Raw genomic sequence first — 27,146 nt, 5'->3', positions numbered from 1 at the left:
TTGAAACATGGATATTTTGTTGGGATATCACAATATCTCTTATTTAATTAATGCATCTATATACTTGGTAAAGGTTGGAAGGCTCGGCCTTATGCCTGGTGTTTTGTTCCACTCTTGCCGCTCTAGTTTCCGTCATATCGGTGTTATGTTCCCGGATTTTGCGTTCCTTACGCGGTTGGGTTATAATGGGAACCCCTTGACAGTTCGCTTTGAATAAAACTCCTCCAGCAAGGCCCAACCTTGGTTTTACCATTCGCCACCTAGCTTTTTTCCCTTGGGTTAGGCCAGCCCAAGGGTCATCTTTATTTTAACCCCCCGGGCCAATGCTTGTCTAAGTGTTGGTCCGAAATGGGTAGCCTGCGGGGCCACCTTAGGGAAACTTGAGGGCTGGTTTTACTCGTAGCTTGACCTATCCGGTGTTGCCCTGAGAACGAGATATGTGCAGCTCCCATCAGGATGTCGGCGCATCGGGCGGTCTTGCTGGACTTGTTTTACCATTGTCGAGGATGTCCTGTAACCGGGATTCCGAGTCTGATCGGGTCTTCCCGCTAGAAGGAATATCCTTCGTTGACCATGAGAGCTTGTGATGGGCTAAGTTGGGACACCCCTGCAGGGATTTGAACTTTCGAAAGCCGTGCCCGCGGTTATGGGCATATGGAAATTTGTTAATGTCCGGTTGTAGAAAACCTAAAGTTTAACTTAATTAAAATGCATCAACCGCGTGTGTAACCGTGATGGTCTCTTTCCGGTGGAGTCCAGGAAGTGAACACGGTGTTGGAGTTATGTTTGACGTAGGTTGTTCTAGGATCACTTCTTGATCATAGTTTCTCGACCGTACTTTGCCTTCTCTTCTCGCTTTCATTTGCGTATGTTAGCCACCATATATGCTAGTCGCTTGCTGCAGCTCCACCTCATACCTTTTACCTTACCCATAAGCTTAAATAGTCTTGATCGCGAGGGTGTGAGATTGCTGAGTCCCCGTGACTCACAGATACTTCCAAAACCAGCTTGCAGGTGCCGATGACGCCATTCCAGGTGACGCAACCGAGCTCAAGGAGGAGCTCGATGAAGATCTTGTCCTTTATGTTGTTTCGTTCTAGTCGATCAGTAGTGGAGCCCAGTTGGGGTCGATCGGGAATCTGTGTAGCTTTTGGGGTAGTCTTCTTTTATTTTGGTTCCGTAGTCGGACCTTGATTATATCTGGATGATGTAATGCTTTATTCATGTATTTTGTGAAGTGGCGATTGTAAGCCAACTATGTATCTCTTTCCCTTATGTATTATATGGGTTGTGTGAAGATTACCTCACTTGCGACATCGCTTTCAATGCGGTTATGCCTCTAAATCGTGCTTCGATACGTGTGAGATATAGCCGCATCAAGGGCGTTACAATGACCGACGAACGGCGCGTGCCTGCAGTTTGAAAGCGGTGAGAAAGCTAACTTGTTCTCAACTTGTCCTGCGGTTTGCATCTGGATCTACATATCAACTACTGCCAATTACCCGTATGCTTAAAGACACTAGGACTCGTAGATAAGGGTCGTTGATAGTATTTTTCAGACTCTCACAAGAAGAGACGACCTTTTGCTTTTGCTAACGTTGCTTCCTCCATGTCACCATATGATAGTACAAATATATACGTCAGTTAGGCTTGTACTCACTCCGTTCCAAATTATAAGATGTTTTACATATTTATAGGTGTGGACTAGATACGGACCAAAACGACTGAATCTACACTCTAAAGTACTGAAAATGTCGTTACTAACTATAATCTTCAGAAGACCCCCACTGAAAACTGGACCCAGAATTTTGAGAAAAGTACCGATAGGACGGCAGCTAGCTGGGTGACAGGGAAGAGTGGCACAACACAAACTTCCTTCGTCCCGGATCTATCAATTTCTGCGACAAGTAATTCGAAATGGAAGAAGGATGTATTTTAAAGGTGATCACTGTTGAAATAAAAAAAATACAAGAAGCCAGTGGTGTTACTGGTGTAGTGGCAGCAGGGTGGCGGACGGACGGACGTTCAAGGCAAAGCCGGGCGGCGCGCTTGCTTGACGTGACTTGACGAGCACCACTTGGTCCTTCCGTCTCGTCAACCTGGAGCCCCGCGACATGGGCAGGCCGAGCCGAGAGCAGCAGGAGGCCAAGGGAAAGCGACGCGGCCGGCCGCCGTCGGCATGGGCATGGGCTGGTGCCTGGTGGAGAGCGCCCTTGGGGATGCAGAGGAGGAGCCATCAATGCCGGCCGGCGACCACGTTCCCAGATCCAGGAGCCAGAGCCAGAGCCATGCCCATGCGCGACTGGTCGAGCCGTCGCCGGACTAGATAGATAGGTCCGTCCAGGACTCCGAGCACCAGTGCAGTGCAGCAGTGGCAGTCAAAGCACCATCTCTGTCCCCTGACTGAGCACACGGATCTCGCCTGCTCAGACAGACAAACCGTTGATGACAGTCTTCAGGTTTCTCCCAAACTCTATACATGATCGATCGATGCTCCAGAGAAACAAAAACAATAGCTCAGGCGACAGTCTTCAGGACACAAGCAAAGATTTAACCGCGATAAAAAGTAGCACTGCCTCTTGTTACCTGATACATATAATTCTTGGTTATCACAATTACTAGTTCCAAATTCTCAAGGAACTATTCTTTTCAGTCTTTGCTGCAGAGCAGAGCAGATCACTAGTAGTTTGACATGCACACAATTGCTGCCAGTGATCGAAACGCCTTTATATTTCTTTACAGGGGAGGCAGCAACACAGGTTTTTTAGTGCATTTGCATGACCAACAGTAATATATCTACAAACCAATGCTTTGAGAGGCGCTCAAAGTATCCGCAAGATATAGTGAGTTTAAACAACTGATTACCTCATAATCCAAGTTAATGTGGAAACAACTCTTGTCAAAAAGAAGAAACATCCGGTGCTATGGCTGTTACCTACCTCTAGGTGTGAGCCATCATCGTCAGTGCCAAAGATGGTTACTAGTAATGTTGATTGATGCTGCAGTGTTACATCACCACCTTGATGATGGGCGTGGGGGTGGTGATGTCCTGGTTCGCTTTCACCACACTCTTCAAGGTGTCACCATCCCAGAACTGGCTGAAGCAATATCGGTTTCACCAAGGTCTGCAATTTGCTCTGTCGGAAGGCTACCGACGAGTAGTGATTTTGGCTGGTGAACAAGCTACAGGCTGCAGCTAGTTGCTGATTCAATTTCCATTTCTCTTCAGATACAGAGTTGTTTTTCCTCATGCTAATCGTATCTGCACTCAGAATGTACAGGAATCCGTTGTGTTACTCCAAGCCCTCGGCTCATTCGAAACCAGTCCTGTTGTGTTTGATTTTCTTTTCTCCGAGCAGTACGCACTAGTGCGATGCCAACAAGATGCTGCTCACTAGTCCACCGTGTCCACACAGGAGGAGGCGGAGCCATGCGTGAATGGATGATCAGTCGCCTCCGCCGACGGATACATCCAAGGAGTGACAAGAAACAACACCAGTGCAGCAGCAGTAGCAGTCAGAGCAGGACGGTCCCTGTCTCCTGACTCAACACACGGATCTCACTTTGCTTGCTCACAGAGGCAAATGTTCACACTCGCCGCCGTTGGTGACCTGACTCTGACTGCATCACCACACAGTATACAGATCTCGCTCGCTCAGACGAATGTTGCTTTCAAGCTTGGCACACTGGGTGATGTGCCGGCGATGTCAGGTCTCCCAAACTCTATATACAGCCGATGATCCACAGAAACACATCAAAAACTGACAATTCTTGGCAAAATTTATTTATTCCACAGTTCCCCACCCATTCCCTTCAGTCTTTGCTGCAAATCAAATCAAACCACTAGTTTGACATGCACACAACTGCTGCGGCTGCTGCATAATTCTGAGGTTCAGTGCACATGGTGTCAGAGCAACTCTAGTCATGATATAAAGTGACAAGAAGCATCACCATGATCCAACATTCTGGTTACTCTAATCTGGCGCCTGTTCATTTACGTCTGAAATTTATCGCCTCCTCCAGTAATCTCATGCCACTACGTAATATCACCATCTAGCAGCAGGAGCCACCGCTCAGGTCACGTATAACATGATGTATCTGCTCCCCCAAGTTCCACCCGAGCTTAGATTGCTGCAAAGGGATGGCATACATCCGTGAAGATTTGCTTGCTTCCATGGATCTGGGATCAAGCTCCACTGCTGGGGTGAGCTCTGCCGCCATTCAACGCCGAGTTCCTCCGGGTCCGCTCGACGCTGGCGGTAGTGAACCGTTGCAGTCTTGCAGATTCTGTCAAGCATTTTGTAACAACAAGGTTGCCATCACTTCGACAAAAAGATCAATCTAACTTTGAGAAAAAATAAAATAAAAAAGGGCGTAAGAAATGTACAACAATCTGTTCTGTTACTCTACAGTATCGGCAAAAGTAGCATTCGAAACCAGAGGAAGACAAATGTTACCTTCACACTTAGGCTTGGCACAATTGGCATCTCAGATCATCAGGTAAAGGTGATGTGCCCGCGACGTCAGGTCCCCGGATATATATGATCGATACTCCAGAGAAACAAAAATGATAGCTGAGTCAACAGTGCAACTGCTTACCATCTTCAGGACACAAGAAAGACTGCAATTACTTGTTCCAACTTCTCAAGGAACCATTCCTTTCAGTTTGTGCTGAAGATCAAATCACGAATCTGAAATGCCCATAACCGCTGCATTTCTACGAAACACTTTTCCTGGGAGCAAGATAGATTTTTCATCATAATATTGAGGTAAGTTGCCTTTTTCCCTTGCTTAATCTGGTACATTTGAATGCCTAACAGTAATATATCTACAAACCAATGCTTCGAAGCGCTCAAAGTATCCTGGAACCGCAACATATAGTGACTTGAACCATTCATTTGCCTCATAATCGAAAGCATGTTACTGTCGAAACAACTCTAGTAAAAAAGAAGAAACATCCACTGCTATTGCTGTTACGTGTCGGTTTCCATGGGACGCATGCAACGAGGCTCGGAACAGCAAAGGCGATCCTGTTCCGTGAAGGGCTGTGCATAAGATCAGGGGGCTTATATTGATATTATCCAACAGCGTCTTATTTCCGCGGTGTCTACCTCTAGGTGTGAGTGCCATCACCGTCAGTGTTAAGATGGTTACCTGTAATGCTGATGATGCAGTGTTTCATTGATGATCAAATGATGGGCGTGGGGGTGGTGATGTCCTGGCTCACTGGCTGAAGCAATAGCGATTTGACCAAGGTCTGCATTTTGCTCTGTCAGAAGGCTACCAGCGAAGTGATGATTCTGGTTTCAGATTGTCTGATGGTGGTGAACAAGCTACAGGCCGCAGCTAGTTGCTGATTCGACTTCCATTGCTCTTCAGATTCTGAGTTGTTTCATCTCTCATGTTAATCCTATCTGCAGTGAGAATGTACGAGAATGTGTCGTGTTACTCCAAGCCCTCAGCGCATTTGAAACCATAGGTGCAGAACTTGAAAGTGGCCCTTCACTCTATGATCTCTACGGACTCTGTTCAGGAGGTTTAGGGCAAGCACCGTATCTTCGGAATTCACCTTGGCAGTGAGATCCAGTGGTTCCGAGGTATGCCCTTTCACGACGATGGTGATCAGGCAGGGCTTTGAAGTGCTCAGAGTCTCGCTCCTGAGTCGCCTGCATATGCCGGGGGCGTCATCGATGCCAAAGGCCACCAGCATATCCATTAAAACTAGGTGGACATTGGCGTTGCTGAGCACTTTTGACGCAAGAGCCTGGGATACTGCAAGGTTCTTTTCGGTGCAGTCTGCACTCTCTTCGGTGTGCTTATACTTTTGAAGATGATCTTTGAAGGTGCACCTGTTGCAATTCCAACAAAATTACTTCCAACATATATAGTCGATAGATAAAACTCATGAAGCCTAATTGCTTGTTGGTAAAATGGTCAAGCAACTGATTCAGCAAGCATGGAATGAAAGAAACAACAAATAAAATTCATACATCATTTTCTGATGTTATGAGCAGAATTACATGAGTTTATGATATTGTAGGCTCAGGTTATGCAACAACAACAACAACAACAACAAACAAGTTGGGGTAGGCTAGTGGTGAAACCCATAACATCTCGCGACCAACTCATGGCTCTGGCACATGGATAACAAGCTTCCATGCATCCCTGTCCATAGCTAGTTCTTTGGTGATACTCCAACCCTTCAGGTCTCTCTTAACGGACTCCTCCCATGTCAAATTCGGTCTACCCCGACCTCTCTTGACATTCTCCGCACGCATTAGCCGCCCACTATGCACTGGAGCTTCTGGAGGCCTGCACTGGATATGCCCAAACCATCTCAGACGATGTTGGACAAGCTTGTCTTCAATTGGTGCTACCCCAACTCTATCTCGTATATCATCATTTCGGACTCGATTCTTCCTCGTGTGGCCACACATCTATCTCAACATACGCATCTCCGCCACACCTAGCTGTTGAACGTGTCACCCTTTAGTCGGCCAACACTCAGCGCCATACAACATTGCGGGTCGAATCGTCATCCTATAGAACTTTCCTTTTAGCTTTTGTGGCACTCTTTTGTCACAGAGAATGCCAGAAGCTTGGCGTCACTTCATCCATCCGGTTTTGATTCGATGGTTCACATCTTCATCAATACCCCCATCCTCCTGCAGCATTGCTCCAAATATCGAAAGGTGTCCTTCTGAGGCACCACCCGCCCATCAAGGCTAACCTCCTCCTCACACCTAGTTGCACTGAAACCGCACATCATGTACTCGGTTTTAGTTCTACTAAGCCTAACCCTTTTGATTCCACCACCAGGTATTCTTATCTTCGCTTCTCCTTGCCCTGGACACTTCAAACTCCTCCGAGGCCACTTTACGAATGCAAGTCGCCATCTTCATCCACACATTTCCGCATCCCCTCCTTCCTCCCAAGGGCCCTCCTTAATGACCCTCTCCTTGAATGCCTGAGCTACCTCTCCCTTGAGTTTCCACCACTTCGTTCTAGCGACTTTGGCACACTTATCCCGCTGGACACGAATCCGAAAGCGGAAGTCAGCAACCACCAGCTTATGCTGAGGTACAACACTCTCTCCAGGTATCACCTTACAATCTAGGCACGCACGCCTATCTTCTCTTCTCGAGAGGATGAAATCAATCTGGCTAGAGTGTTGGCCACTACTAACAGTCACCAGATGTAATTCTCCCTTTCTAAAGAGGGTGTTAGCTACAATCATGTCGTAGGCTAGAGCAAAGCTTAAGACATATTCTCCTTGATTCCTGATGCCATAGCCAAAGCCCCCATGCACCCCTTCAAAACCTGTGTTAGATGTACTCCCTCTTGGTGTTCTCATTGTGGCCTACTTGCGGGGCATACGCGCTGATAACATTGAGAACTAAGTCCCCGACTACCAGCTTGACCAGGATAATCCGGTTCCCACGTCTCTTGACGTCTACCAATCCATAATTGAGGCTCTTGTTGATCAAGATGCATATGCCATTTCTCTTTGCAGCCATCCCCGTGTACCACAACTTGAAGCGGGTGTCCTCCTCCGCCTTCTGTCCCCTCCATTTGGTTTCTTGGACGCAAAGGATATCAACACCTCTCCTCACCGTTGCATCAACTAGCTCCCAAAGCTTCCCTGTTAGAGACCCTACGTTCCAGCAACCTAAGTGAATCCTCCTAGGTTCGGCTAGCTTCCTTAACCTTCGCACTCGTCGAGTCAAATGCGAAGACCCTTCCTCATTTTCCAATACATCCGGGCGCCGATGTAGTGCGCCACTAAGGATGCGACGACCCGATCCTCGCCCACTTGCCACCGTATCCAGACAAGATACGGCACGCCACCAAGGGGGTGACGGCCCGGCCCTTGCCCATTTGACACCACACCCGGGTTCTGATGTGACGCGTCGCTGAGAGGGTTACGCCCAACGAAAATCTTTTTGGTTTCATCTCCATAAGATTGGCTGAGTTTTTACGTTGGCTCACGAAGCCTATCACAACCCTCCTCCTTTATCCGTGCTTGGGATCGGCTATGTTGAGACAACATAGGCGGAGTTATTCATCATGAGGATGCACAATCAGATAATCTACTGCACATGAAAATAATCTTAATTCCTTGCTTAAAAAACTTAATTTAGATTTACATTCATATGCATGGTGCAAACTGCAAAATAAGTACCATGTGCATTACTTTCAGTCTGACGGCACTCATGAAATGCAAACCAAATTGCCTAAAATGTTACTTATCTGTTAGCAAGATGAAACTTGCTGGGCACTCATCAAATGCAAACCAAATTGCCTAAAATGTTACTTATCTGTTAGCAAGATGAAACTTGCTGGCAGATTAGAAGTCCTGATTTTTTTTTTGTGTGAGTGGTTGTACTAAAATAGAATTGAGAACATATTCCTAGTTTCTTACTCCAATTTTTCTGGGCACTATCAATTGGAAACATCATGAAGATATTCTTTTTGATAGTATGATATGTTAGAAACACTGCTCTTTGCTGCAGTTCCTCTCAACTTCTTTTGGTGTTATTAGTGACCAGTGACCACAAAAATGATTTGTTTTGTTACTGTATCTATTTACTTTGCTGAGATCATGAACAAAATCCTCACTTTTAAAAGATAGCACAGTGAACCTTTAGCAAAGTAGCCAGGAGATTTTCTGTAGTTATAACTATCTCAAATTACTTTTGTATTGATCAAATATACATATGATACTGCTCATGAGGGAGGCTGCAACATCACTGCATCATGCTATCAAGTTCAGTAGAGATAAGATGAAGCAAAACAAAGAAGCTGTTGATTCTGACTTGTATATACCTATTTATATTTCTTCATTAGTTACTATAAAAGTTGTTTCTTTAGTTCTAAAACCTGTCTTGGCCTCTTCTCCAATGCGATTTGCTACAAGTCAACGGTTTTCAATGGCTTGGGCTATGTAGCAACATATACATGGGCCTTTGACGTTGGCTCTGCTTTTCATTTATATCAATGAGCATTTTACCGCTGCCAATATGTCACTTACACTTACGAAGCCTTTTATCCCAAACAAGTTGGGGTAGGCTAGATATGAAACCCTTTCACAAGGACTTCCCAGGAGGTCGCCCATCCTAGTACTACTCTCGCTCAAATGGGTTTCATACCTATGGGACTGGCTAGTTTTTACGTTGGCTCGCCAAGCCTATCACAACCCTCCTCCTTTACCCGGGCTTGGGACCGGCTATGCCTAGAAGACATAGGCGGAGTAATGCACATGCTACTTATTTACCTCAGAAGTTTGCCAATATGTCGTTTTAGTTATTTACTCTCTTTCTCAAACTTGTTTGTATCCTATCTATGCAAAGGCCGAGTGTCGCTCAATGTGATTGTATCTGCTTGATGAAACATTTTGAGTTAATAAAAGCGCCCCCCTCCCCTCCCCCGACCATACCATCAAGGCCGTCTTGGTCGGATCCTCGGAGTGCACTTGGAACTTTTGGATCTCCTGGTCGGCAGGAATGACATCGACTTGGTGCGCTTGGTGAGTATAATGTCGTCCTTGGACCGCATGTCGGCAAGCTCCTCAACTGTCAGGGCTCCAGCAACTGCCTCGGCTGCCTAGGGCCAACTGGTCTGCTCAGTCTTCAAAGACCGCTCGATGTTCCCGTAGATGGTGATGACACTATTAGGGCCCGACATCTTGAGATTCAAGCAAGCATAGTGTGGTACAAAGCTGAATTGAGGTCCGACCTAGGAGGGCGTGGTAGCCGCTTCTGAAGGGTGACCCTTTCGATGCAACGGGCCTCCATGCCTAGGATGATACCCTTGAACTGGGTCGTGATTGTCTCAATGCGCCACTCGTCGAACTGCATCTTCTTCAATATTTCGGCATAGATGAGGTTCAAGCTGCCGCCGCCGTCCATCAGGACCTTGGTAAGGTGGAAACCATCAACAATTGGGTCCAGAATGAGTGCGGCAGTTCCACCATAGGGGATGATGGTCCGATGGTCACGTAGATCAAAGGTGATCAGAATTTCCGAAAAAGGGTTGTGCTTCGGCTCAGCGAACTCCACGGCATATACCTCGCGGAGGGCGCACTTTCACTCTTTTTTTGAGGTGTGAGATGGATAAATCATATTCAGATACTTTATTGCAGTGGGAACTGCTTCTGACCGCCCGTTGCCTTTTCCGGGCTGCGGGTTGTCCTCGTCATCATTATTGCAAGGATTTGGCTTGTCGGCATTGCCCTTGCTGGACTGCACGGCCTTCTTGTGGACCCAACGGTTCTGGTTTGTGTGGGTTGCAGGAGGGTCACCGTCCTTCGGACCATGGGTGTTGCAGGGTCGATCTAGGATCTTATCCAGGGTCGAGTTGCTGCCCTCGCCTTTCTTTCCTTGAAACAACCTCTCCACCGCCAGCCTGACACTTGTTCCTGCGGTTGTGCCTAGACTTCCCGTTCCCGTCCTTCGTATCGGACGGCCCGGGGGTCTTCTCCACGACCATTTTTTTGGCGAGCCATGTGTCCTCACCAGCGCAAAATCTAGTCATCATCTCCATGAGATCTAGCATGATCTTGGCTTTGAAGTGACAGAAGTCCCAGGAGAGGAACTCATCATTGGAGCCGTGCTTAAAAGTAGCGGTGGCCTCGACATCGTTGCAGTCAACGATCTCGTTTTTCTTTTCCAAGAATCAGTCTAGCAGCTACGTACTGACTCATTCTTCCCTTGCTTCATGATGCTCAGGTCGCTGGCATCAGCAGGCTGGACATATGTACCTCAGAAGTTTGCCATGAACTCAACCCGAAGGTCCTCCGAGCTTCTGATCAACCCGAAGGGAGGGTGGGAAGCCAAGCTCGTGCTAGTCCTTTCAGCATGACGGGAAGATGCTTCACTACATGGTAGTCATCGCCGTTAGCAACCTGGATTGCAAAGATGCAATCCGAGATCCAAATCGCGGGATCCGTGTCACCATCGTACTTGTCACCATTGGTGATCTTGAAGTTTGACAGGAAGGGACGAACAATGATCTTATCCGAGAAGCAGGGCGGATACATCATAGATGGACCCGCCGTTGCTGATCAGATGGCTTCTATGGTATAACGTGCATCGTTTAGGCCGGCTGCCTGATCATTCTTGCTGAAGGCTGGCCGGTGTCTGTCCACAGCTTGGACACGCAGCCAAGTTGATATCTCTCTAAGGTCTCGTACGAGGCGAACCGTGTGGTACGTCGGGCCGTGTGGCGTGCCCCCAAGCATAATTGGGCTGGTAAATCGTCTGAGGAGCCCCCTCGCCGGTCAGAGGCCGATGGCAATCTTGGTGACGGGACTTGGACTTGTCAATACGCCGGGAGGCCGTGCTGGCCAGATCGCCAGAAGTTGTGATCTGGCTCGTGGACCAGGCATAAGTTTTTTGCCGGTGCGCCGCTGTGTCCTGGCACATAGATTGCGCTGGATTCATTTTGAACACCCATCAAGCCTCTGAGTTCACCTAGCAGGCTGGCATGGGCCACCACTATCGGAGACAATTTCCGCAGATTAGAGTATCCCGGCTAGGCGATTAGGCTGGGTAAGAGGAGGCGAGCTTTTACCCAGGTTCAGGCCTTCATGATCGAGGTAATACCCAATCCTGCTCTTGTATATTGCGATTGGGGTGTGTACAAAGTACAAGTGAACACCAAGGGATTATATTGTGTTCTATCGATGAGCCCGGTCCTAGGGTTACAGATCCTAGTTGGCTACATCAGTGGAGGTAGGGGCCCCCGGGCTCTGGCATCTTCGGCTTGTACTACAAGTTTCTAGAGTCTTCCGTATAATAGTTATGGGCCGCCAACGTGGCCCCAGGCGGAACCTACCTAGGGGTCCTCAGCCAAGCCCACGAGGCCGGGAACCGACGTGGTGAGAGATCCCTAGGTTGGGACATCGTCACCCTTTATCATAAAAATATATGTGCTTTTTAACATCCATTTTGGTTGTTGAAGATTCTGCTTCATCTTTCATAATCCATCATGAAAATTGGTTCAAGATCACAATCACCTAACTAAATCCAAATTGTTCCAAGATTAATTAAAAAATTGTTTATCCACCAATATAATAATCATCATGCTCATCTACTAGACATAAATTCTCATAATCCATCGAACTTATTTGACCATCTCCTCAAGATAATAATCACATAACTAAATCCACCTAAAACCTCATAATCCATAGTGAAATTTGGTTCACCCTAACCAAATCCAAATTATTCCAAGATTAATTAATGATTATTTTATCCACCAATATAATAATCACCATACTCACCTACTAGACCGAAAATCTCATAATCCATCAAACAACTTCAACTATCTCCTTAATAACAGAGGTACTCGATGATGCAGCTTCTGACATATAGCTTTAGCAAGGACAAGAAGTCGAGATCTCATGTAAGTTGGATAGGTGTGGGGGTCGACACCTCGGTGGTTGTCTTAGCAGAGGTCGGGTTTGATGAATTATTTGATTACCATAGCTTCTTGGGTATCTCCAAGGTCTGAAGGTAAACTCGGTACCTGTAACAACCTTCTTGAGAACTTCATGGAGAGTTAAAATCTGGAAGAGGTTGTTATCAGCCAGTCGGCTCGCAAATGTTTGGTGTGAAGTCTTAATGGGAGGATGACAAGCTTAGGCAAATGGTCAATTATGACCCAAATAGAATCATGGCCTTGACTTGACATTGGTAAGTAGGGGGGCTATATAAAACTCCATTCTGTCCAACCAAGAACTCCTTGAGGTCCTGGTATAACTTGGGTACTCCCTACGTGGATGGAATAAAGTGGTGCCACGAGTTTCTGGTAGATTCCACTTCTTCATACCTTTTTGGTTAGGTACGCAGATGCGACCTCCAAACCAAAGAACTCTGTGGCCGTCTTTTGAGAATCCAGGGCTCTGCCTTACTTGATCATTTTCTTGATTTCTTCTATTCTTCTTTATTCAAGTGGGTCTAATCTCGAAGTTTGCGAGATGGGCACTACTGACTAGCTCTACGCCAAATTTCTCGAAGCCTTAATGTAGCACTGGTTGCTTTGCTTGGTCAAGGTATAGCAGGGACATGGCTTCCTGCTGATGGTATCCATGGCGACATTAGCCTTATCAAGATGGTAATAGATACCAAAGTCATAGTGGTCAAGTCCATCTGGCAGAAGACAAACGTAAAGCTATTGCATTCCGTGTAGATCTTGAAGAGATTACCTATGAAGTACTAATGCCATGTCTTAAGAGCATGCACTACTGCTACTAGACCCAAATCATTGTTAGGGTAGTTCTCATCATGAGGACGATGTTGCCTTGATAGATAGGCTACGACTCTTCCTTCTTACATCAAGACAAAAAGAAGTCCATGCTTAGATGCCTCACAGTAACTTCAAAACTCCGGCGGTGGCTACGAACGAAGCGGCAGTTAACCTTTTCTTGAACTCTCGAAAGCTCTCTTGACACTTGGACGTCCATTCAAACTTCTTACTCCCTCAGTTCCATAATGTAGTGCGTATAGATTTTTTTCAAAAGTCAAAACTTTTGCAAAAGAAGAGCCAGGTTTGGTGTTTACAGGACGACGTGTGGAGCTTGGTGAGCATGCTCCGCTCCCACCCCCACCTAGCTCTCTCCCACCTCTAGCCCCGTTGTCATTGAATCCTCGTCGGCGGCCCTTCACCCAACCCCGAGCCCCTTCCCCAGCCTCCTCCTCAGCCCCCGCCATGGCGTCTTCCGGTGTTGACCCTGCTGGGCGCCGAGCGACCCTCTCCGACGGCGACTGCGTGTCCTCTGGTGGCAGCGTGTTCGACTTGGAGAGCGAGCCCTCGCCGCGTTCCTACAGCAACGTCGCCCGGACCCCGCCGGCCCCGGCGCCCCCTCGGCACCCCGCCTCGACCCGCCTCGGCCCCCGTTCCGAGGTGCACCGCGTCTCCGGCAGGGTTCACGTCGATGCCGACGGCTTCCAGCAGCCACGATGCAGGCACCGCAGTAGCCGCCCGCGCACTCCGGCCGAGCCAAGCCCTCGCCGCTGCGCTGGTGCAGCCCATCGCCAGAGAAGGTCATGGGGCTCTGCTTCCGCTGCCTTGACCATCGTCATTGGGTTCGGGACTGCCCCAACGACATCCGCTGCCGCCGATGCCTCGAGTCTGGCCACGACTCACGCTCCTGCGGAAGCAGGCGCCACGACGCCGCTGGACGTGCCCGCACCACCAACAACCGCGTTGGCCCCTCTGCCATGGACGCCGCCATGCACCAGGCCGCACCTCCGCCGCCACCCCCGCCGCAGGCGATCGCCCTGGTCGTTGCCCCCCCCCCCTCGCACGCCGGAGCCCGAGCCCATGCGGGTGATCATGGCACACTCCGTCGAGATGGAGGAGGCTGAGGAGGTCCTAAGCCGCGAAATGGTCGCCTCCATCATCGGCAACCGACCACGTGTATCCAGCGCAGAGGTCTCCGACGTGCTCATCAACACGTTCGAGCTGGACGACGACGACTTCACCGTGCACGAACACCATCCCGAGGATTTCTTGATCCTCTTCAGCTCCCACACCACCAAGCGCCGCCTCGACGGAGAGCACTTCATCAACTTGCCGCGGTTCTCGCTCTCCCTCAGACCATGGAGTAAGCTCGCCCACGCTGGCTCCGGCGAGCTCGAGTACTGCGTTGAGCTGGAGCTCCGCAGCGTTCCGGCACAGGCTTGGCACCTGTCCAGCGCCGAGCATGTCCTGGGTACGAGCTGCTGGATCGAACGCCTCCATCCCAGGACGTGCTCCAGGGCCAATCTTGCGACGTTCAAGCTGGTTGCGCGCACACACCACCTCGACAACATCCATCACGCCGCCGTTCTGGAGATTGTTGAGCAGATCCCTGCACGCCTGAGCTCCGACAAGCCCACCATCAGGACCCTCACCTACCCTATCGCCGAGAGGATTGGCTGCGAAAACAGCTCAAGATCTCATACTTGGGGCTGGCTTCTATCGAGCGCACGATCGCGAGGCAGCGAGCGCGGATCACCACGCTCAAGGACGGTGACGCTAACACGACCTTCTTCCATCGACAATGCTCATTCCGCCGACAGAAGAACCACATATTCAGCCTCGTGGTCGAAGGACACGCGATCACTGACCAGGAGGGAATGGCCCAAGCGGCCTTCACGCACTTTGACGAGCTACTTGGCTCCTCCGTCGCCCGCAACCACGTGCTGGACCTATCGCAGCTCATCGAGCCGCATGACCTGACCGACCTCGAGGCACCATTTAGCCCGGAGGAGATTTGGGATGCCGTCAAGCGCCTCTCGGCCCGTAAAGCGCCGGGACCAGATGGCTTTACCGCGGAATTCCTACGGGCCTGCTGGAGCATTGTTAAACACGACTTCATCGACGTCTTCCAGCAACTTTTTGAGTTGCGCGGTCGCGGCTTCAGCAAGCTCAACCAAGCCCTCTTGACATTGCTCCCGAAGCGTGCAGACGCCTGCCAGCTCCGCGACTACCGGCCAATATGCCTCATTCACCTCGTGGCGAAGATCTTCGAGAAGGTGCTATTGCTCCGCCTCGCGCCCAGATTGGGAGATATGGTTAGCCGCAACCAAAACGCTTTCATCCCGGGACGAAGCCTGCACGACAACTTTGCCCTCGTCAAGCAATCGATGAAGCTGCTGCACCAACTAGGAGTCCTGAGAGTGATGCTCAAGCTTGACCTAACGCGAGCCTTCGACTCCCTATCTTGGCCCTTCCTCTTTGAGGTTCTTGGCCAGTACGGATTCAGGCCTCGCTTCAAGGAATGGCTTGTGATCTTGCTATCATCGTCGAGCACTCGGATCATGATCAATGGTGAGCCGGAACCGCCAATTTGGCACCGCTGCGGGCTGCGTCAGGGCGACTCCGTATCATCGCAGCTCTTCGTGCTCGCCGTGGACATCCTTGGGCGCCTGATCAGCCGCGCCCACGACGCCGGCATCCTAGAGCGGCTGCACCCCCGACGTGACATTCCGGCCATACCTTTGTACGCCGATGACGTGATGCTCTTCTGCCATACCACGCAAGGCGACGTGGAGGCCGTCCGTGGGATCCTGAACCTGTTTAGTGAAGCAAGCGACCTCCGAGTGAACTATACCAAGAGTTCTGCTACTACCCTCAATGGTGACCCCGAGGCGGATGCTATAATTGCTCAGGTGGGATGTGCGAAAGCGAAGCTGCCCATTACTTATCTCGGGATCCCGCTCACGCTACGCCGCCTCTCTGCCGCCCAACTACAACCCCTCGTCGACTCGGTGGCCGCCCAGCTCCCCACTTGGAAAGCTTGGCTCATGAACAAAACCGGGCGGCTGGTTTTGGTCAAATCGGTGCTCGCCGCGATCCCGATACATAAACTGCCCGCGTTTGCGCCACCCAAGAAGACCCTGAGGCAGCTCGAAAAGATCCAGTGCGGCTTCTTGTGGGATGGGCGCGTTGCTGCTAACGGCGGACACTGTCACGTGAACTGGCGCCGTGTGTGCCGTCCGTTTGAGTACGGCGGGCTGGGGGTCCAGGACCTGGAGCGCGCTGGCCTCGCGTTGCGCCTGCGCTGGCTGTGGTTCTCCCACACGGACGCCTACCGCGCATGGCATGGGCTCGACCTCCAATTTTCCCGCGAGAAGCGCGCGTTGTTCTTCGCATCGACGACCATGGCGCTTGGCGATGGATTGACGACACTGCTTTGGGATGACAGATGGCTCAACGGTCAGTCCGTGCGTGAACTCGCACCGACACTCTACCAGTGCATACCCAAACGGCGACGCAAATCAAGAACGGTGGCCGCAGGCCTTGCGTGCAACGCTTGGGCTCGTGACATTCAAGGAGTGCTCGGGATTCATGAGATTGGCCAATACCTGATGCTATGGCAGGCCGTGCAGCAGATCAGCTTAACACACATGCCTGACCGAATGATATGGAGATGGACTACAAGTGGCACCTACATGGCATAGTCCTGCTACGCTGCAACCTTCCACGGGTCCATGAAATGCCCCTCCTGGAAGCTTACCTGGAAGAGCTGGGCGCCGCGCCGTGTCCGATTCTTTCACTGGGTGGCTAGCCAGAAACCGATGTTGGACGGCAGAACGACTCGCCCGTCGTGGCCTACAGCACCACCCACGATGCCTCCTTTGCGATCAGGCCCTAGAGACAATGTGGCACGATGTCCTTGGCTGGGCGAGGATACCTTCACAGCCGCCGAACAACGAGCCCAACCTTACGGACTGGTGGTAGCGAACGAAAGGGCAGACCCCACATGCGCTACGGAAAGGCCTGCAATCTATCGCCATGCTAGTTCCTTGGATGATCTGGAAGCAGTGGAATGAGTATGTCTTCGAGAACGCTCGACCCTCGGTTAACACACTCGTAAATAGGATTAAGGCCGAAGCCAAATGTTGGGCACAAGCCAGCGCTATGGGCCTCAGGGTAGTCCTTCCCACTGACCGGGATGTTCACTGATAGGGTGCTAGCCCATGTAACCCCCACCTCCTAGGAGGACTGTACCTTCTCTTCTTTTCAATGAAATGAAACGCAAAGACTATTTTGCGTTTTCTCGAAAAAAAAAGTTTGCAAAATTTGACCATAATTAAAGAAAAAAACATTTATATTTAGAATACCAAATACATATCATCGTATACATCGTGAGTTAAAATTTCATATTATACATGTTTAGTATTGTAGATATAGATAGTTTTTTTCTTAAACTTGGTCAAAGTTTGCTAAGTTTGACTTTTCAGAAAATTTATATGCACTACATTATGAAACAAAGGGAGTATCTTTCTTCATAACTCAAGTAATCGGTAATGCTCGAAATCCATCCATAAATAATATCCACCAATATAATCCATCGCACATTTTTTTACTATATCCTTTTCTTAAACTCAAAGACTGGTAACTTTTCATAAACCTTTTCTTCAACTCTCTAAAGCGCTCATACTCCATCGAACATGTTTGACTATCTCTTCAAGATCACAGTCACCTAACCAAATCAAATTGTTCCAAAATAAATTAAAGATCTGTTTATCCACCAATACAATAATCATCATGCTCATCAACTAGACCTAAAATCTCATAATCCACCGAACAACTTTTGACTACCTCCTCAAGATCACACTCTTCTAACTAAATCTACCTAAAATCTCATAATCCACCATGAAATTCGGTTCAATGTCACAATCACCTAACTAAATCCAAATTGTTCCAAGATAAATTTAAAATATGTTTATCCACCAATATAAGAACCATCTAAAATCTTATAATCCCCCGAATATCCACCTACAATCTCATAATTCACCGTGAAATTTAGTTTAAAGTCACAATCACCTAACTAAATCCAAATAGTTCCAAGATTAATTAATGATTGTGTATCAATCAATATAATAATCATCATGAACACCAACAGACCTAAAATCTCATAATCCATCGAGCATCTTAGACTATCTTCTCAAGATCACAACCACCTAACAAAATCCATCTAAAATTACATAATCCACCATGAAATTTGGGTCAAGATCACAATCACCTAACTACATCCAAATTTTCCAAGATAAATTAAAGATATGTTTATCCACCAATATAATAATCATCATGCTCATCAACTAGGCCTATAATCCATTAATCCACCAAACATCTTTGACTATCTCCTCAAGATCACAATCATCTAACTAAATTCACCAAAAATCTTCTAATCATAATCACCTAACTAAATCAAAATAGTTACAAGAAAAATTGAAAATCTATTTATCCACCAATATAATAATCATCATGCTCATCAACTAGACCTAAAATCTTATAATACACCAAACATATTTGATTATCTCTTCAAGATAACAATCACCTAATTAAATCCATGTAAAATCTCATAATCCACCATGAAATTTGGTTCAGAATGACAATCATCTAACTAAATCCAAATTGCTTCAAGATTAATTAATGATGTGCTTATCCACCAATATAATAATCATGATGATCACCGACCCGACCTAGAATGTTATAATCCATCGAGCACATTTGACTATCACCTCAAGATTACAATCACCTAACTAAATCCACCTAAAATCTCATCTACCGTGAAATTTACTTCAAGATGATCACCAATCACACCTAAAATCTCCTAATCCACCGAGCATATTTGACTTTCTCCTTATAATCACAATCACCTAACTAAATCGGACTAAAATGTTATAATCCACCAAGCATCTTAGACTATCTTCTCAAGATCATAACCACCTAACTAATCCATCTTAAATCTCATAATCCACCATGAAATTTGGGTCAAGATCACAATCACCTAATTAAATCCAAATTTTCCAAGATATGTTTATCCATCAATATAATAATCATCATGCTCATCAACTAGGTCTATAATCTCATAATCCACCGGACATCTCTAACTATCTCCTCAATATCACAATCACCTAACTAAATCCACCTAAAATCTTATAACCACCAGCCTAAATCCAAATTGTTCCAAATAAATTAAAATCTATTTTCCCACCAATATAACAATCATCATGCTCATCAGATGGGCCTAAAATCTTATAACCGACTGAACATATTTGACTATCTTTTCAAGATCACAATCACCTAACTAAATCCATCAAAATCTCATAATCAATCATGAAATTTGGTTCAAAATAAGACTCGCCCAACTAAATCCAAATTGTTTCAGGCCCTGTTCAAGAATTCGTCCAATTAACCAGTTAACTGACCGATTAATCCCTACTCGTAGGGTCCCCAAGTAGCCAATTAACTTGTCGATTAGCCTATTAATCCCGTACTCGCCAGCCAACCGGGCAGCTACCAGTTAACGATTTTCTCAACATTGGTTTCAAGATTAATTAATGATGTGCTTATCCACCAATATAATAATCATCATGATCACCTATCAGACCAAGAATGTCATAATCCACCAAGCATATTTGACTATTTCCTCAAGATCACAATCACCTAACTAAGTCCATCTAAAATCTCATCTACCATATGAAATTTGCTTCAACGAGATCACCAATAAGACCTAAAATATTATAATCCACCAAGAATCTTTGACTATCTTCTTAAAATCACAATCACCTAACCAATCCATCTAAAATCCCATAGTCCAACGTGAAATTTGGGTAATGATCATAATCACCTAACTAAATCCAAATTGTTCCAAAATAAATTAAAGATCAAGTTATCCACCGATACAATAATCATCATGCTCATCAACTAGATCTAAAATCTCGTAATCCACCGAACTTTGACTACTCCTCAATATCACAACTAAATCCATTTAAAATATCATAATCCACCATAAAATTCGGTTCAATGTCACAATCACATAACTAAATCCAAATTGTTCCAACATAACTAAATTCAAGATTACAATCATATAGTTAAATCCACCTAGAATCTGAAAATCCATCGTTAAATATTGTTTAAAAGCACAATCACTTAACTAAATCCAAATAACTCCAATTAATGATTGTTTATCCACCAATATAATAATCATCATGATCACCAACAAACCTAAAATCTCATAATCCACCGAGCATCTTAGGCTATCTTCTCAAGATCATAACCACATAACTAAATCCATCTAAAATCTCATAATCCACCATAAAATTTGGGGCAAATCACAATCACCTAATCATATCCAAAATTTTCACAATAAATTAAAGATCAGTTTATCCACCAATATAATAATCATCATGCTCATCAACTAGGCCTATAATCTAATAATCCACCGAACATCTTTGACTATCTCCTCAAGATCACAATCACCTAACAAAATCCACCTAAAATCTTATAATCGCCTAACTAAATCCAAATTGATTGAAGATAATTAAAAATATGTTTACCCACCAATATAATAATCATCATGCTCATCAAATGGGACTAAAATCTTATAATCCACTAAACATACTAGACTATCTTTTCAAGGTCACAATCACCTAACTAAATCCACCAGAATTCTCATAATCAATCGTGAAATTTGATTCAAAATAAGAATCTCGTAACTAAATCCAAATTATTTTAGGCCCTATTCAAGAATTCATCAGATTAACCAGTTAACTGACCAATTAACCCCTACTCGTAGGGTCACCGAGTACCCGATAAACTAATAAATCGTCCGATTAATAGATTAACTTGCCGATTAGCCTATTAATCCCGTACTCGACAGTCAACCGAGCAGCTACCCCTTAACGATTTTCTCAACAAACGTTTCAAGATTAATTAATGATGTGCTTATCCACCAATATAATAATCATCTTGATCACCTACCAGACCTAGAATGTCATAATCCATCGAGCATATTTAACTATTTCCTCAAGATCGCAATCACCTAGCTAGATCCATCTAAAATCCCATCTACCATGAAATTTGCTTCAACATGTTCACCAATAAGACCTAAAACTTCATAATGCACCGAGCATCTTTGACAATCTCCTTAAAATCACAATCACCTAACTAAATCTGTCTAAAATCTCATAATCCACCGTGAAATTTGGGTAAAGATCTCAATCACCTAACTAAATCCAAGTTGTTCCAAAATAAATTAAAGATCTATTATCCACCAATACAATAATCATCATGTTCATCAACTAGATCTAAAATCTCGTAATCCACCGAACAACTTTTGACTACTCCTCAAGATCACAATCATCTAACTAAATCCATCTAAAGCATCATAGTTCAACATGAAATTCGATTCAACATCACAATCACGTAACTAAATCTGTTTATCCACCAATATAATAATCATCATGCACATCAACTACGCTTAAAATCTTATAATCCACTGAAATCTTTGACTATCTCTTCAAGATCACAATCACCTAACTAAATCCATCTATAATCTCATAATCCATCGTGAAATTTAGTTTAAAATCACAATCACCTAACTAAATCCAAATAACTCCTAAGATAAATTAATGATTGTTTATCCACAAATATAATAATCATCATGATCACCAACAAACCTAAAATCTCATAATCCACCGAGCATCTAGACTATCTCCTCATGATCATAACGACCTAACTAAATCCATCTAAAATATCATAATCGACCATAAAATTTGAGTCAAGATTATAATCACCTTACTAAATCCACCTATAATCTTATAATCATCTAATCAAATCCAAATTGTTCCAAGGTAAACTGAAAATCTATTTACCCACCAATATAATAATCATCATGCTCATCAAATAGGCCTAAAATCTTATAATCCACCGAGTATATTTGACTATCTCTTCAAGATCACAATCGCCTAACCAAATCCACAAAAATCTCATAATCTACCCTGAGATTTGGTTCAAAATCACAATCACCTTACTAAATCTAAATTGTTTCAGGCCCAGTTCAAGAATTCGCCGGATTAACCAGTTAACTGATCGATTAATCCCTACTCATAGGGTCACCGAGTAGCCGATAAACTAATAAATCGTCTGATTATGGATTAACTTGCCGACCAGCCTATTAATCCGCTACTCGCCAGCCAACCGAGCAACTACTAGTTAACAATTTTGTCAACAATGGTTTCAAGATTAATTAATGATGTGCTTATCCACCAATATAATAATCATCATGATCACCTACCAGACCTAGAATGTCATAATCCACTAAGCATATTTAAATATTTCCTCAAGATCACAGACAGCTAGCTAAATCCATCTAAAATCTCATCTACCATGAAATTTGCTTCAACATGATCACCAATCAGACCTAATACGTCATAATCCACCGAGCATCTTTGTCTATCTCCTTATAATCACAATCACCTAACTAAATCCATCTAAAATCACATAATCCACCGTGAAATTTGGGTAAAGATCACAATCACCTAACTAAATCCAAATTGTTCCAAAATAAATTAAAGATCAATTTATCCACCAATACAATAATCATCATCATGCTCATCAACTAGACCTAAAATCTCGTAATCCACCGAAAAATATAACTAAATCCATCTAAAATATCATAATCCACCATAAAATTCGGTTCAATATCACGATCACATAACTAAACCCAAATTGTTACAACAAAAATTAAAAATTTGTTTGTCCACCAATATAATAATCATCATGCACATCAACTACACCTAAAATTTTATATTCCACCAAAATCTTTGACTATCTCTTCAAGATCACAATCACCTAAGTAAATCCACCTAGAATTTCATAACCCATCATGAAATTTTGTTTAAATTCACAATCACCTAATTAAATCCAAATAGTTTCAAGATTAATTAATTATGGTTTATCCACCAATGTAATAATCATCATGATCACCAACAGATCTAAAATCTCATAATCCACCAATGTACTTCGTCTAGCCTCGTCCCATATAGGGTAATGTGCTTGCACATGTAAGGTTGATATGACTTGCAGCACTTGCGCACTATGCCTTTTTAAAAACATCTCCACTTCATCTCCATTTTGTAAAACCTTATTTTCATAATTATCCGATGGGCATTAGTGGCACCCTTAGGTTTTTGTAATACATTTATGAGTAACAAAGATTCTTCCCAAGCCTATGATTTATGTGACTAGCATGCCTAAGCATAACTATTAAATTTGCACCTATGACCACATTTATTGGTAACCAGTTGGTATTTGTAGTACTATTGTTAGAAAGTTGGGAATTGAGAATGTCAAAGAGGTGCGGCAATATCAGGAACATAGGGCACAGTTAAGCCCAAGCTAATTTACTTAGCATATCAATACTAGTAAACAATATTTTATGCATGAAAAATAATTCTAAGTGTGTGCAAATATGGATTGAGCATGATCAAAGTAGGTTGCTTGCCTCGCTCTGCAAAGTCTTCAATGCTTTTGGTCACTCGTCAAACGTCCTTGAATCTTCCAAAAAAAGTTTACTACTCATCGGAAAAAATTAACACACAATCAATAAACAATACATGCAAAGGGCTCCAAAATTTATAAAAATAGTATTATTGGAAGGAGGAAAATATTAGATGAATTTAGGAAAAAAAATCAAATGATATGAAATTGCAGTTTTTTAAATATAACTAGCAAAATGCCCATGTGTTGCAATGGAAAATAATAATAATCAATTAACACATACTACATCAGATTACGTAATTTCCTTATTAATAACTCCATGAAGTCCAGTTAACATTGCTTAGGCTCGACTTTTAGTTTAGTAACAATATACATTATGTTATGTCAAGAAGGTGTGAAGCAACACTAATGATCACATCCTAAAGTGGTCCTCAAAAACCAAGAGTGGACATCTACACTCAATCATAGGTGTCGTATTTTTCCAATGAATTAACATGCCTTTGTCAAAAGATGCTAATCATCAATGTGACCTTGTCTTACAGCATGCATGTATATTTAGTGAGCATAATAGATTGGGTCCAATAGGCGTGAGATACTGCCCAATTCTCTTTTTTTCTTGCGGGGCAGACACTACACTAACTCTAAATTTAACTCTTCTAAATTCATCATTCCTTCCCTTAAAAGCCCAAAAGATAAAAAAGAATTAGCCAAACATTCAAAAGGCCAGTAAATATATTAGTTCAATGAGAATAGACAGATGAAGCAGCAATGATCAATAATAAATACTTGGACGGGGAATGAATTACTCCTACTGAGTTAGCTATGGTGCAGCGCCGTAACCTTGCAATAGCAGCCCACATGGAGGTGATCCGGCTTGCATTCCCGGTCCACAACTGTTGTGGCCAGACGCTGCTCCTAGTGTAGGATTCTGCAATCAAATCCAGCCTTGGCAGTAGCACCTATATGAATGTAACTCAACTGTTCAACATCACAGTGTCTTCAGCAAAGGATGAATGGACAGTAATCCTCTGCTCGTGTTGCGATGTTAAAATGTGATGTCTATGAAAGAGAGACTAAGAAGAATTAGCTAATCTTAATAAGCAATCATCGATTTAAATCCACGTTGGTTGTAATGATTTTACTGATAGCACATCAGTTTCTCAATTCTAAATTCATATTGCGATCACCTACGCGTTACTGGACAATGGTTCAGACTTCAGACGGGGAGTGGCTTCTATAGCCTACCGCTCCAGTTAGTAATACTAAGGGGGAAGAATAGTAAGCGAAACGAAAATTGCTGGAGCCGAGGAAGTCGATGATGAACTGACCATGTGGTACACAGTAGGCAAAAGACGTAAATCCAAACATAGTCCATGCAGAACCGCCTCACTGGTGAGAAGGCGTTGTCTTCGTAAGTAATACTGAATGCCAGCAACTCAAAAGTACTGACAAAATCTACCTCTTGGCTAGTTAACAGAAAGGAGTACTGATAGCATCAAGGTAAAATACAACAGTTCTAATAACTTATGATTTCCAACTATGAGTTCATCAGTTAGGGGCGACAATAAAATGAAAGAGTCGTTAGTTGTTAAGTTTACCCAAACAATATCCAGACTTTTTAGTTTAAATTGTTAGACCCGGACCAGCAGCGCCGAACAGTCTCTACCACAGGTCCACGGTCGAATCAGAGCTATTAATTGTGTCATCTATGTCACTCATTAAATGTGAAATATCATCGGCCTTGCTACAACTACTCCAAAGTCAAACAATAAAGGAAAATAACATAATGCTCTTTCCAGACTACTCCATATTTGAAAACAGGAACTAAGCAGAATCTCATGAAGCAAGAACTACTTATCGACTGCACATACCACCATAACCAAGCCTACTCGAAGCAAACAAGAAACCGAGCTAAGTCCCGTGAGACGCCACCAAATCAAGTACACGCCAGCCTACCCAACTCACAGGTCACCTCAATGACCCGTCCCCGCCTCATCGAAATTCCCCAAGAAAAAACCCAGAAAGAGATTGGAGAGGGAAACAGACAGGGTGCCTCTCACCTTGGTATTCAGGTTCAGTTCAGAAAGTGTATAAGACTCGTCGATTCAGTTCAGAAAGGCTAGCATAATTCTGAGGTTATGAGCTTACTGACGCTCGTAAATTCTTTCTAGTTCAGTATGTGAGAACTGAGCTAGTGAGTTATATAATCCCAAAGCCATATATGCTACCTACATTATTGGACACAACATGCAAGCACGGTGCACTGGTTAGATCTTATCAGGTAAGCTATCTTTACCATCTCACCCTAACGAATACTCAGTAGTTAGCCATAGCCACGGACAGCGCCATCAGCCTCCCGTGCACATGCACGCGCACGCGCACACACACACAAAGCAAAGCAAAGCTGGCCGCTCGTTGCACTATACTGGGACAGGCGCAGTTTCTTCACTAGAGAAACAATGCATATGGTTGAGACTTTTTCAGACAACTCAATTGCAACATCACATTCTAATTTCTAACCTACAAGTGCAGAACATCAAGTCTGTTCAGGTAGGAGTAGAACCAGGATTACCAACAGCCAAGATTTAATTTTGTCAGAGTTTTGCACTCCATGCACTACGCTGAACGCGGACGGAAGTTTTTAACCGGAGAAGGATTGTACACGTTTCAGACTGCCTCGGACAAAATAGTTTGCCTGATTGCAACTAATTAGCTTCGATCTGTCTCAACTCACAGGGAAGAAATTGCAGACGAATCTATTTGGATTTGGCAGCGACCTATCACAAGGCAGAGCGAGGGAGAAGTGCAGATGAGGGCGGGGGGCTGAGCTTACCTCCCGGCGTAGTGGAGCAGGTAGAGCCGTAGAAGAGACGAGCTTCTTCAGCTCAAGCGACTGCGCCACCACGTTCTTGACTGCCTGCGCCGCAAGCACACACGCAATTCAGTCGCCGGAATCGGCCGGGTGAGATGGACGAGACGAGAGGAGGGGGACGCTAGTCGGACCTGCGGGGAGAGGTGGGCGACGTCGACGCCCTGAGAGATGAGGGCGAGGAGGTGGTTGAGCGCGTCGAACTTGTCGCCGTGGAAGCGGGAGCGGAGGAGCGTCGGGATGGCGGCGTCGTTCGGGTCGCCGTAGAGGTGCGCGTCCGTGGCTCCGTGCCCATCCGCGATAGAGATGCTACCGTGGTGCTCGCCCGCATTCCTAACATCCCCGACCCCTCTCTGCCCCGGCTCTCCGCGGCAGCGAGGCTGAGGCTGGGCGCCGCCGCCGCCGCGGATCTCGGCTGCCGTCGCCCGTTACAAGAGGGACGCGGTCCTGGTCCGTCTCGTTCACGGTCACGGGCTCACGCGAGCACACATGATATGTA

At 45.3% G+C, this 27,146-nt stretch overlaps 1 long non-coding RNA gene across 6 annotated transcripts; it reads right to left on the bottom strand.

Annotated features, from left to right (window-relative positions):
* Nucleotides 1-1,636: 1,636 nt before the first annotated feature.
* Nucleotides 1,637-27,124, bottom strand: LOC125510979 (uncharacterized). Of its 6 annotated transcripts, none has more exons than XR_015602871.1 (7): nt 26,782-27,124; nt 26,612-26,695; nt 25,107-25,167; nt 24,619-24,737; nt 23,783-23,852; nt 4,458-5,849; nt 1,637-4,287 (listed from the first exon to the last, which is right to left on the bottom strand). It is a non-coding gene; the product is annotated as an uncharacterized LOC125510979 (long non-coding RNA). The 6 variants fall into 6 exon arrangements; XR_015602872.1 differs by lacking the exon at nt 25,107-25,167 and having other exon boundaries at nt 1,637-2,586; nt 2,940-4,287; XR_015602874.1 differs by lacking the exon at nt 25,107-25,167 and having other exon boundaries at nt 1,637-2,422; nt 2,940-4,287.
* Nucleotides 27,125-27,146: the final 22 nt, after the last annotated feature.

This window comes from Triticum urartu, chromosome 5A (assembly GCF_056163025.1).
Source record: "Triticum urartu cultivar PI428250 chromosome 5A, HENAU_Tu73, whole genome shotgun sequence".
Lineage (NCBI taxonomy): Eukaryota > Viridiplantae > Streptophyta > Magnoliopsida > Poales > Poaceae > Triticum > Triticum urartu.
This window is presented reverse-complemented; position numbering and strand designations above follow the sequence as displayed.